This window comes from Gossypium arboreum, chromosome 7 (genome assembly GCF_025698485.1).
Source record: "Gossypium arboreum isolate Shixiya-1 chromosome 7, ASM2569848v2, whole genome shotgun sequence".
Lineage (NCBI taxonomy): Eukaryota > Viridiplantae > Streptophyta > Magnoliopsida > Malvales > Malvaceae > Gossypium > Gossypium arboreum.
In genome coordinates, this window is record NC_069076.1 from 46,179,081 (window position 1) to 46,190,317 (window position 11,237).

Below are 11,237 nucleotides of genomic sequence, written 5' to 3' on the forward strand. Positions count from 1 at the left end.
TTCCTAATTCCTAAATACGAAAAATAGTGCCTCATTTTAGAAAAACTTTTGGATAAAATATGACAATTAAATGAAATATATTTTTTAAATAATGATTTGAGTAAAATTTAAAAATAATTTACTAAGAGTAATGCTAAAAAATTATTAGAAAATGAAAGAGTTTGATATGATACTAAAATTATTAAAAAAATTAAAATATATAAAAAATCAGAAAACATGGATTAAATCAAAATAAAAGGGTTGAAAAATGAAGATGAACAAAGAATAAAATAAGAACAAACCGTAGAAAATAAGAACGTAAGAGGGAGAGAAATTTGAGTGAAAGCTCTCAAAAATTTTTATTGTTTCCCAAAACTTCAGTGTGTTTACAATGAAGGGAAAGGCCTCTATTTATAGTTGAACCTCCTCAAATCCAACGGTACAGATCAATTACATCAACAGTTAAGATTAAAAGGTATCTACAAATTAAATCTCTAAGATTACAAAATCATATCTTCTAAGATTGCCTATCATATCTAAGATTGCTTATCATTGAAGATTATATTTCCATATGAGTCAAGCTTGTAGATGGACCTTAAATCTTTTCAAGTAATAGGTCATTCCGATCGGGCCAAATTATATTTGATATTTTGGACTGAACTTGGACTTCAATTTTTTTTGGGTTTATTATTTTTGTTTTGGACTTATTTCTGGGCCTGGGCAAAATTGAGTGTCTACAGACATGATTGGAGAACGTCAGAATTATTTGGCTAATGTGACCTCTGTATTGGTGGCTAAGAAACTGGTTCGTAAGGGATGTGAGGGGTCCTTGGCCTATATTATCGTTTCTGTTTCTAGGGACTCTACTATAAAGGACATCAGAACTGTAAGGGATTTTCTAGACATCTTTCCTAAGGAGTTATCGGGTTTACCTCTGAATTGAGAAGTGGAATTTGAGATTGAGCTTCTTCCTAGTACAACTCCGGTGTCTATCGCCTCCTATCGAATGGCACCGAAAGAGTTTATGGAGCCTAAGGCTCAACTTTAGGAGTTGCTGGACCATAGCTTCATCAGGCCCGAGTGTGTCTCTGTGGGGATTACCAGTTCTTTTTGTTACGAAAAAGGATGGGACCATGAGGATGTGCATAGACTATCGGCAATTTAACAAGCTGACCATTAAGAACAAGTATCCACTTTCGAGGATCGACGACATATTTAATCACTTCTGAGGGGCTTCTGTGTTCTCTAAGATTGATCTCTATTCAGGGTATCATCAGTTGAGGGTTAAGAAGGTGAATGTGCAGACAATAGCATTTAGGACTCGTTATAGACATTACGAGTTCCTAGTAATGCCTTTTGGTCTGACTAATGCTTCGGCTGCATTTATAGATCTGATGAACTGAGTATTTCATGCTTATTTAGATCAGTTCACTATGGTCTTCATCGATGACATTTTGGTATACTCTAAGACTGAAGATGAGCACGACGAGTGAATTGTGCTTCAGATTCTGCGTGAGAAGCAACTGTATGCTAAATTTAGCAAGTGTGAGTTCTCGCTATGTGAGGTGACTTTTCTGGGCCATGTGGCTTATGCTAAGGGGATTCGAGTTGATCTTCGAAAGATTGAGGTTGTGCTGGATTGGAAACAGCCTAAGAATTTGTCTAAGATCTGCAGCTTTCTAGGTTTGATGGGTTATTATCGGCTATTTGTTAAAGGTTTCTCTCTGATTGTAGCGCCCTTAACTAAGCTGCTACATAAGGGTGTTCCGTTTGTCTTGACTGATGTGCAGTAGGAGAGCTTCGAGAAGCTCAAGACTGTTCTGACTGAGGCTCCTATTATGATACAGCCTGAACCTAGAAAGGAGTTTATGGTTTACAGTGACAGGTCAAATGTGGGTTTAGGTTGCATTCTGATGTAGGATAGTAAGCTTATGGCATATACGTCTCGTCAGCTCAAGACACATGAGGCAAATTACATGACGCATGATTTGGAATTGGCTGCCGTAGTCTTTGCTTTGAAAATCTGGAGGCACTATCTATACAGTGAGAGGTGTATTATCTACACTGATCACAAAAGCCTTAGGTACCTCCTGACTCAGAAGGAGTTGAATCTTAGGCAGCATAGATGGATTGAGCTGCTTAAAGATTATGACTATACTATTGAGTACCATCCTGGCAAGGCCAATGTGGTGGCCGATGCGTTGAACCGTAGGGTGATGACTGGTCTGAGAGTGATGTTCACTCAACTTAGTTTGTTTGACGACAGAAGTTTGTTGGCTAAGCTGCAGGTTAAACTGACTTGGATAAAACAAATTTGGGATAGGCAGTTACAGGATGAACCACTGGGTCTTCGGTTCCATTGAGTTGAGAGTGGTAGCACTACGGACTTTGGGTTGGATAATGATAGGGTACTTTGTTTCCGTGTTCAGATTTCTGTACCGAATTATACTGATCTGAGGCAGTCTATTCTGAGACAGGCACATAGTAGCCCTTATGCTATGCATCCCGGTGGGAATAAGAAGTACTATGATTTTAAAGAGCTATACTGGTGGCCGGGATTGAAATGGAAAGCTACTGATTTTGTGGCACGATGTTTGGCATGCAGCAGGTTAAGGCTGAGCATCAATTACCTTCGGGTATGCCACAGCTGGTTAAGATTCCACTATGAAAGTGGGAGCAAGTAACGATAGGCTTCGTTAGTGGGTTGCCTCTAACACCCACAAAGAAGGATTCTATTTGGGTCATCGTAGATTGATTGACCAAGTCTGTGCACTTCATTCCAGTTAGGACCGAATATTCACTTCAGAAGTTGGCGAAGCTCTACATTTCTGAGATAGTGAGACTATATGGGGTACTATATGGGGTACCGGTCTCAATCATTTCTGATAGGGATCCTCGCTTCACGTCTCGATTTTGGAAAATGTTATATGAACCTTTGGATACTAGATTGGACTTCAGTACTGCGTTCCATCCTCAGACCCATGGTCAATCTGAGTGGGTGATTCAGATACTAGAGGATATGTTGAGGAGTTTTGTTATCGAGTTTCAAGGCAGTTGGGAGGATTATCTACTGTTAGTCAAGTTCGCTTACAATAACAGTTTCTAGTCGAGTATTCAGATGGCACCTTACAAGGCTTTGTATGGTCGTAAGTGTCGTACTCTTTTGTGTTGGACTGAGTTGGGAGAACGTTGAGTTTTGGGTTCTAAGCTAGTTTTCAAGATGAGGATAAGGTTTGACTAATTAGGGATCATCTGAAGGCAGTTTCTGATAGATAAAAGTACTATGCATATTTGAAGAGGCATGTGATTGAGTATTTATGTGGGACTTCATGTTTCTCAAGGTCCCATCATAGAAGAAGGTTCTGAGGTTAGGTCGCAAGGACAAATTGAGCCCCAGGTTTATTGGGCTTTACCAAATTCTAAAGTAAGTACCCATCCATCCCTACACACAGTGTTGTGATTATATGTCACATTTCAGAATAGTTGCAGCCTAGTTGCCAATTAGTATGCAATAAAATGAAAAAATCAGAAATATTTGTGGCTTAGGCACCAGAATCGGTAGATAATTAAACTCACTAACTCCTCTATCTCAATATTCCCATCCCAATGCAAATACAAAGTTTTCAGATATCAAGAGTGTATGTATGATTATCCAGACATAATTCATATAAAGATATATAGATCATAATCACTTAATAGTTATCGCATTAGAAATAATGTTTTAGTAATTATCGCATCAGATATAAGCATTGATAACAGCTTAATTAGCCTCAGATCCTCATATATCAAGTTATAGAGCCTAATTCAAATCATATGAACCCTATGGAAGGCATACGTTCGATTTGAACAATGTTTACGACCCTAGGGAAAAATTCTAAATTTCGGCCCACACGCCCATGTGGATTCACATGACCTGGATGTTTAGCCTGTGTGGTCCAAATGACCTAGCACACACCCGTATGGCCCTCTTAATGTCACGGACGGCCTGGCATATAGTCGTATGGCTCAAAATTGTGACTTACACGGTCTAGTACACAGCCAAACGCATGCTCGTGTGACTCAAATCTCAAAATACCTCTCACACAACCTGGACACGCCCATGCCTTTGGATTGTGTGACTTTAATTCCAAAACAGTGAGTTACACGGCCTAAACACACGCCTATGTCCTGTGTGGCCCTAATTCACAAACAATGAGTTACACAGCCTAGCATACAACTATGCGGCATCGACACGCCTAATATAGTTTCGAAGTACAAACAATGCAGAAGACTCCTGAGACCTAAAACGACCACCCAATAACCAATTAAACAACTTAATCGAAAAAAATCATGCAATTCAGCACAAAACCAACTATGTCAAAAGATTCGACGCAAAACCTTCAAATGAAACTAACACTTACCGACAAATCAATGGCAATTACTCAAATTAGCGTGTTGGGGATCGCTACCTTCGATATATATGCCTAAAAAGGAAGCCAAGTGATCATTTAATAGAGAATTTAAACAAGCCAAGTCAAAACCCACTTCAACATAAATGAATGAACAAAAGTTTAACAGAAGTTCTACAATAAAACTTATGCAATTAACCTTTCAGTCGACAATAATGAGATGTGTAATTACTTGATTACACTACCGAAACACTTTAAAGGTAAGCCAAAAGGAAAAGAAGGAAAAAAAAAGAAAAGAGAAGGAAAAGAAGAACAAAGAAGGAGAAAAATAAGAAATGAACAATAAAAAAAAAGAAAAGAAAATTTAAATTTTAAAAGAGCAATTAAACTAATTCTGCAAAGTAGCAAAAACATATCGCCGCTTAACTTACGCAAAGACTTGAACCCCTAACCTTAAACACATAAGTAAATTACATAGCCACAAAAATAGAGACTTAACTACAATAGAAATCAACAGTCAAACATTCAAATTTTTGAGAGGTTACATGTAACATCCCAAAAATCAGAGGTTAGTATAATCGGGTTTGTGAATCGAGAGAGAGTGGTCATACCTTTATTTTTTAGATTATCTATGCATTTTTAAGAAATATGCATTTTTAAGAAATAAATGAGGTATTGCTTTTTTAGATAAGTGTTAGTGAAACGTTCCTTGAAACCCAAGTTCAAATCCCTCCTTTTGCATTATTTTCATTATTTTGCACAATTTAGCTTAAACCCTAGTATGTTACATGCCTTGTTTTTAAAATAAATGAAAAATTATTTCAAGAATGAGGAAAAAGCCTAATGGTGAAAATAAATATGAGAAAGCATGGAAATTAAATGAGGTCCCAAGTTTGAATCCTTTCTCTTGCGAAATGATTAAATTTTGCAAAACCCCTTATTTTTTTTAGTATGTGTGCCATCCATACCTTTGAACCCTAAGTATAAATAAAAATTTTTATTGTATTTTCCAGCCTTCAATTTAATTTTTCCCTACCCTAGCCGTTCACCCTATTCCTCTCCTTTTTTCTCTTCAATTTTCTTTCGTTCTCCCATTGTTATCATCGCCTACACCTCCCATTTTACCTTCTCTTGCTTCTTCTTTCTGCATCAAGATTGTGCACCATCTCCTTTACTCTATTTCTTCCATTTATCGTCATCTAATTCATCCCAAAATCTAAAATCTTCAACCCAAGATTGATCCTAAACATTGCCAAGAAAGTGTTATTGTCGTTTCTCTCAACTAGCTTGGGTAAGATCTCTTTTCTCTTCAATTTCTTGATTAATCTTGTCAATTGAAAAAATTATAGATTTGGAATTTGGGGTATTTTAAATTATTTCAAAGGTATTTTTTTAGATTTTAATGAGATCTCAAACCGTTTCCAAATTTAGCCCCAATTTTGGCCACCATGGATGGTGGTGCGTGTGCCTTTGTGCATGAAAGGGGGTTGTTTTGTTTCTTGGGTCTTGACCATATTTTTCCAAAATTAAATTGTGTTCTTGAACCCTCCTAATCAGCCTTTAATCAAATTTTAATTAGGAAGAGACTTTCTTGATCAATTAGCCAATTGGATCCCACAAATCGTGAAGCGTAAGTGCAATTAAGGATAACTAGATTGTTATTTCCACATAGCTGTTGGGTAAAGGTTATGAATTGATTAAATGAAAGAATTTAGTCATTAATTAGCTACTAATTTCTAGTATGTTACTGAATTAGGTTCTGACCCAAACACCCCAAATCATCCGTAAAGGTGAAGAACGATTGTACGTACAGTTCCCATAGATACAGTGTAAGGAATCTAACTAGTTTGGATTCATAAAATAGTTTTAATTTCAATGATTGGTTTGAACTCATAATTGAGAGTTTTGGGGATGTTTTAGTGGTAAATTGATTAAATTTATACTGAATTTTGGTTTAAGTTCGTTTAAGGAATTATTAAGGAAAATTGGAAGATTCGCTAGTGTGCTGCGAGGAAGCGAAAAATAAGGTGTGGGTCTTAAACTCATAAATTTTTTTGAAAATGTTAAATATCATATTTTATTTGATAAATTAGCTTTCTGATTGGATTGGCTTAATAGTCAAATTATTGATTTTGTGAGTGTCCGAACTAGGTATGTTTCGAGCCTTAAAGGAAATTGCTAGTTTGATAATATGAATGCTTGATTGAGTTTGTAATTGCATATTTGAGTTATGAGATATGAGAATGTTTAATTGAATGATATAATGTGTTGAGATATTAATTTTATGTATGATTTAAATAAATGAGATATTTGTTATATTGTGTACTGAAAATGGTGTTATTAATACACAATGAAAATCCGTAAAGTATGTGAAACTGAATGATATTGATTGATACTTACACAATGGAAATTTGAAAGATTGGAACATTGTTTCCATTTACTGAAAGTATGTGATTATTGAGGACATATTGAGTATTTCAAATGAATCTAAAACGTATTGACATATAATTATGTATGAGATTGCGTGACATATTGCATATGCATTGGGTTGGGATTTTGTGGTTGACAGAGGAGTTCCGTGGAGTACCAGTGGCATAAGAAGTCTGTATTATTCGTAGTCAGTGCAGTGCACATGGAGTACCGAGGGGAATGGTGATTCATCGCATTTTTACTGGCAGCTTGTTTGCATTTTTACTTGCAGAATTTTCTACATATTGTTATCGGTGGTTTTAACCACAACTGGCTTAAGCCCATAATGTTTAGGAGTTCGGATGACTGGTTCTGGGGAACTCGTGGTGGGAAGTGGATGGTATGGGTAGGAACTTTTTGCATTGCATCATGCTCATGACATATTCGAATGTTATTGATTTATGCTATGCATTATATTGTGTTGTATTGTATTGAATGGTATTGAAGTTAATGATTGTTACTCGAATGAATTATGACCCATGCTCCTACACCGTTTGACATCAATTTGATAATGGCTATGTAATGATATGAAATTCCAATGATGGTTTTGTGTTCTTCTGTTAATACTAATATGTTTCACTGTATTTGATATTTATGTTTTTGTCTGTTTAAATAATTGTTGGACTCACACTGAGCTTTTCATAAGCTCACCCCCAATAGTGTTTAACTTTTCAAGTAAACCTCGAAAGTAGGATCGGACTCGGCATTTGGATAATCTCCTTGGACCTTGGACTATTCTTAATAAGTATTATTAAGTCTTTATTGGTTTTGGTTTGTAATTTTTAATTATTTATAGACTGTGGCTTAGTAACATTTCTTCTACAATTTTTGCATGCATGGATTTCTCAAGCATAATAATCGGATAATGCATGATATCAGGCTTTAGTAAAATTTAATATTGTTCCCTAGTTTCCGCTGCATTACAAAGGAACCGTTTTTAAAAAGCAAATTGATAAGGCAACTAAGTTTCCAAAATGACTTGAAAAATGGTTTTTCTATTGCATTAGTTTAACATCGAGTTTTTTTTTTTAAGAAGAGCGACAAGCAAACTGTTTTTTTAAAACAACACTATCAACAATAAAATGAATCATAAGTAAACACGACTAATAAATCATAAATGTAACTTGTTTTAATCCCATGCTTGGCATGTTTTTGGATGATTTATTACATAATTTAGTGAATTTGATGCTCCTAATCCTTTAACTTCATGTTTATACACTTAGGTGAGCTTAGGGGAGCAAAAGGAGCGAAAAACAGAAAAAATCAGACAAAACGGGCGATCTTAAAGATCCACACGGTCAAGCCAATCCTACAAGTGCCAAAATAGGATTTTTCCTATATAATTCGTCACCTTTTTATTTAAATTTGTTGTTAAAACCAATTAATTACTTAATAAATTAATGAAATATATGAAAATATGAAATTGGGACATAGAAATTATTAAAATTTGATTTTATATTTATTATATAGTTTTCATGCACAAAATGGCTTCTTTTATATTAATTTGAGCATATTATATTTTCAAGATATAAAGTGGGCTATGCATGATTAAATTAAATAATAAAATATAAAGTTATATTTAATAATTTATTTTAATATGTTTTATTAATAAATTGGGTTTTAATTAATTAAGTAAATTGATTAATTAAAGTGGTTAAATTACATTCTTTGGTCCTCTAAATTATCTACTATTACTGGACAAGTCTGAGAGCTTTATGTTCTTTACAAAACCATCCAAATGGAGGACCAAGTCAACCCAAAATTTGGCTACATGTGGATGTTCATAAATCAAATTTTGGTTTAATTACACAAGGTCCTTGAAGAGTTGAAAAAATCAAAGATTTACCCAGAGATTTGCAATTGACCGAGTCCTGATCCTGATGATGTTGTGGCACTTAAATCAAGCAAAAATCAGCCACATTTTAGCAAATCATGGTCGGCCACCATTGGATGAAATTCCAAAAGATGGACACTCCTATTTTTAGCAAACTAGCTCCCTTGCCTCACCTATAAATAAGACCCAATTTCTCACTTTTCTAATCATCCCTCACTCATTCATCATTCTCTCCTCTCTCAACTCTCTTAGCCCTCATGCCTATCATCATCTTAGCCTCTTAAAGATCCCTTGGTCGGCCACCTTGGAGAGCCATCAGCAAATGAGCAAAGCAAAGGAACGAAGGAGCCCTCGTCAGTCAGAGTCTTAGGTGACAGCCACTTTGATTTGGGTTTAATCTTTCTTTTCTTTAACTTAATTCAAGAATGTTTGCTATGTTTTTACTATTCTTGTTTACAACAATGATAGCTTAATTTTAATTAAGCTAGGATAATTAGTTTGATTGAATAATATTTATTTGATTCATGCTTATAATGTTTGTGCCTCAATCGATTATGTTTTCAATTAAAATCAAGTTTGTATTTCGTTCATACGTGATTGAAATGCACCTAAATTAGTTGAGCGATCCTAACCAAACGACGGCTAATGGACACATAATTGAAATGTGCATGCTCAATTTAGATCCTAACCCGATTAAATTGTAGGTTACATAACAACCCTAACCAGGCTCTGTTATCTGCATAGTTTTTAGATTTTTGTGATTAAACTGTTTCAAACCTAACACGTCATTGTTACCTCGCGTGAATACTAAGAAACCCTTAGTAAATAAAGATTTGTAAAATGCGTATTTACTAAGTAAAGGATTCTGAAAGGACCTATTGTGGTTTTCAAACTCATGAAAGATCGAGTTGCCGTGGAATGTTTTTCCGAATATTGATAAACATGTTGATAATAATTTGAGTTTAATTAAAGTAATTTTCCCAGCTTATTTATGTTATAATTGTTGCTTATTGTGTTAATTCTGCTAAAATCTATTTCATTCATATAGTTGCATGTTAGGATAAATCACATCAGGGATCATTGCATTTAGTTTAATATATTTTAATCATCACTTCTCAATTATATTGTTTTATTATCAAATTGTTAATATAATTTTACAAATTAATTGAATTAGCACAAATATAATATCTGTGGAGACGATAACTCGATACTTACTTATTACTTGATAACGACTATGTACACTTGCACAAACCCGAACGTTACAAGTTTTTGGCACCGCTGTCAGAGATTGTCAACTGTTTCCATAGTCATTTTTTTGTGAAATTATTTATTTTCAATTTGGTTATTTCTAACATTACTAACTTATTTTTTTATTATTTTGTGAATTTCTTTTTAGATGTTTATGAGCATAGATCGGATTATCGATTTACTCCCAATAGACCCTGAAATTGAGCAAACTTTCAGACAAAGAAGACGTGAACAAACAGCTCAAGGACAAGTCGAGATAGACCTTGGAAATCAAAATCAAGACCAAGGTAATGAAGCCGAACATGTACAAAATCCATCCTCATTGCTGATGTTAGGGATCGATGCATCAGACAATATGCTGTGCCACTTTTCAATGAGTTAAATCTAGGAATTAGAAGGCCAGATATTAAGGCAACCCAATTCGAATTGAAACCAGTGATGTTTCAAATGCTACAAACGGTGGGCTAATTTAGTGGAATACCCACGAAAGATCCATATCTCCACCTTCAATTGTTTATGGAGGTGAGTGATTTATTCAAGATAGCCGGTGTGACTAAAGACGCACTAAGGTTGAAATTATTTCCGTACTTATTGCGAGATCGAGCACGAGCATAGCTCAATTCATTGCCACCAAGTTCTATATCTACATGGCAAGAATTAGCAGAGAGATTTTTGGTTAAGTATTTTCCGCCAAGCAAGAATGCTAAGTTGAGGAACGAGATCACAGCTTTCAAACAATTAGATGATGAGTCTTTGAATGAGGCTTGGGAGCGATTCAAGGAGTTACTTCATAAGTTTCTTCATCATGGGATTCCTCATTGTATCCAGTTGGAGACATTCTATAAAGGTCTCAATGCACATACAAGATTGATGGTAGATGCTTTTGCAAATAGTACAATTTTGTCTAAGCCTTATAATGAGGCTTATGAGATCATCGAGAGGATTGCGAGTAATAACTATCAACGGCCAACAAATCGAACAGCTTCAAGAAGACATGTAGCCGAAGTTCATAAAGTTGATGCTCTCACTTCGTTATCAGCTCAAGTATCATCTATTTCTTCTATGTTAAAGCATTTTACCGCTAATAGTGCTAATAATTTTGCAGCTCAACTACCAAGTCAGTTTGAAGTAGTTTCCTGCGTGTAATGTGAGGAAGGTCATTCTTTCGAGAATTACCCATTAAATCTCGAGTCAGTGTACTATATGGGGAACCAACATCAAAATAGGAGTGGACAAAGACCCTAATCCAACTTCTATAATCCTTCATGGCATAATCATCCCAACTTTTCTTGGAGCAACCAAGGAAATAGATCAAACAA

General features: G+C 35.1%; 1 non-coding gene across 1 annotated transcript; it reads right to left on the minus strand.

The window, feature by feature from the left end:
• Positions 1-10,623: 10,623 nt before the first annotated feature.
• LOC128295838 (small nucleolar RNA R71) lies at positions 10,624-10,730 on the minus strand. Its single transcript, XR_008286387.1, has one exon. It is a non-coding gene; the product is annotated as a small nucleolar RNA R71 (small nucleolar RNA).
• Between the last annotated feature and the right edge of the window lie 507 nt (positions 10,731-11,237).